The sequence below is a fragment of the Amia ocellicauda genome, chromosome 19, assembly GCF_036373705.1.
Source record: "Amia ocellicauda isolate fAmiCal2 chromosome 19, fAmiCal2.hap1, whole genome shotgun sequence".
NCBI lineage: Eukaryota > Metazoa > Chordata > Actinopteri > Amiiformes > Amiidae > Amia > Amia ocellicauda.
In genome coordinates this window covers 1449909-1451942 of record NC_089868.1, presented here as the reverse complement: position 1 = coordinate 1451942, position 2034 = coordinate 1449909, and the positions used below count along the sequence as shown (strand labels likewise).

The following is a 2034-nucleotide window of genomic DNA, read 5'->3' as shown; positions in this document are numbered from 1 at the left end:
CAATTGGGCATCGTTTAAATGCCACGGCCTACCTGAGCATTGTTTCTGAGCATGTCCATCCCTTTATGACCACCATGTACCCATCCTCTGATGGCTACTTCCAGCAGGATAATGCACCATGTCACAAAGGTCGAATCATTTCAAATTGGTTTCTTGAACATGACAATGAGTTCACTGTACTAAACTGGCCCTCACTGTACTAAACTGGCCCCCACAGTCACCAGATCTCAACCCAATAGAGCATCTTTGGGATGTGGTGGAACGGGAGCTTCGTGCCCTGGATGTGCATCCCACAAATCTCGATCAACTGCAAGATGCTATCCTATCAATATGGGCCAACATTTCTAAAGAATGCTTTCAGCACCTTGTTGAATCAATGCCACGTAGAATTAAGGCAGTTCTGAAGGCGAAAGGGGGTAAAACACAGTATTAGTATGGTGTTCCTAATAATCCTTTAGGTGAGTGTATAAGCGGAATATATTTGTTATAAATACAGCAAATATAGTTTTATATTCACTGTATTTTCCATTTCATGGGATTCCAGAATAATTTCTGTATCAAATTTAAACTACTGAGATATCATATTAAAGATATAGGAAAGACCAAACATATGTGCAGTGTCCGGTTTTCTTTGTTTTCTTTCTTTCTGTAATTTCTGCTTTAAGTTTAACTTGGTATTCACGTCATGCCATGTGTTCTGTGTCATGCTCACTGTCACTATCTCTTTAGCATTCTGTTTAACTTCTTCATCACGTCAATGCTTCAGTTGCCCATTCATTAACCTAATGGTCACTAGCAAAACATCACCATAGTTCCCAATATTTTTCCTTGACGTCCTGTGTTAACTGAAGTTTAAGGACCTCGTGGCGCAACGGTAGCGCGTCTGACTCCAGATCAGAAGGTTGTGTGTTCAAATCACGTCGGGGTCAGTCTTTTACTCTACATTCCCTGTAATATCACTCAATAATTCCTGCTCTGGAGAGTGTTATTAATATCCTAGAATGCAAACGTTGTTAGTCTAAGTAACATGCATCTACACCCGAGAGGATGCATAATAGTCAGTCTGGTCTCCTGCACGTAGAAATTATATTTGATTTTAAGAATCCGTATCGTTTGTTATATTTTAATCTGCCTTGTTATAGGCTATTAACAGTGGACTGTCACAATCCGTGTTTTATTCACCTGCTGTATAGCTCCCTTTTATGTATTTCTTGTGCTTTCGATTACCGCCTACCCTATACTGTCTCACTTTCTGATCCCTGGTCGACACAATTCATACACTAATAAAAACGTATAGAAATACTTTAGATAGCATCAACACTACTAGGTAATAATAGTAGATGGGATTCAATGTTCATTTCTCGGTTCATGTTTGAGCGATTCCGAGGCCTCGCTAAGGTGCCTTTTAGTGATGCGCTAAGGTCGCTGCACTGTGGCGCGGCACACCGACCCCCCAGGATGTTGCCATATTATTAGGAATATTATTAGGGTTCCACTGTACAAGATCTGCTGCCGTGCTCGGCATTACCAGCAGCTTATCCAGACGGAGGCGCCGGGTGTCACAGAGAGATGCAGGTCGGTGCTGCTAGTGGAGCGAGTCACTCATACTTTGACAATCACTCTTTGGGTGCATCGGGGTGTGTATATTGAAGTCACTAGACTTTCATTGACGTACACGGAGTAGCCTACACAGCATCAGCTGAGTTTGCGCCTGTAGAAAAGCCTGGCTGAATTTCTGCCAGCCCCAGCTCCTCTAGTCCAATAGTGCTATTAGTCAGCAACATTAGATGGCAGTCACACACAAGGTGCTTGAACTTGAGACTGAGAAAGTTTCCAGCTGTTGGAGCGCACCGCTTTCTACGTGGCACTAGTGTAAAGATGTCACTAATGTAAGTTTGTTCGAGATATGATTCTCTCTTAGAGTGCGAGAGGTCCTGGTTTAAAATGCCTTTCTTTTACGGTTTTCTTAATTTCTCATTGTATAAAACACATTATTATTATTTTTATTTCTTGGCAGACGCCCTTATGCAGGGC

General features: G+C 42.0%; 1 non-coding gene across 1 annotated transcript; it reads left to right on the top strand.

Moving 5' to 3' along the window:
* Positions 1-857: 857 nt before the first annotated feature.
* Positions 858-929, top strand: trnaw-cca (transfer RNA tryptophan (anticodon CCA)). Its single transcript has one exon. It is a non-coding gene; the product is annotated as a tRNA-Trp (tRNA).
* Positions 930-2034: the final 1105 nt, after the last annotated feature.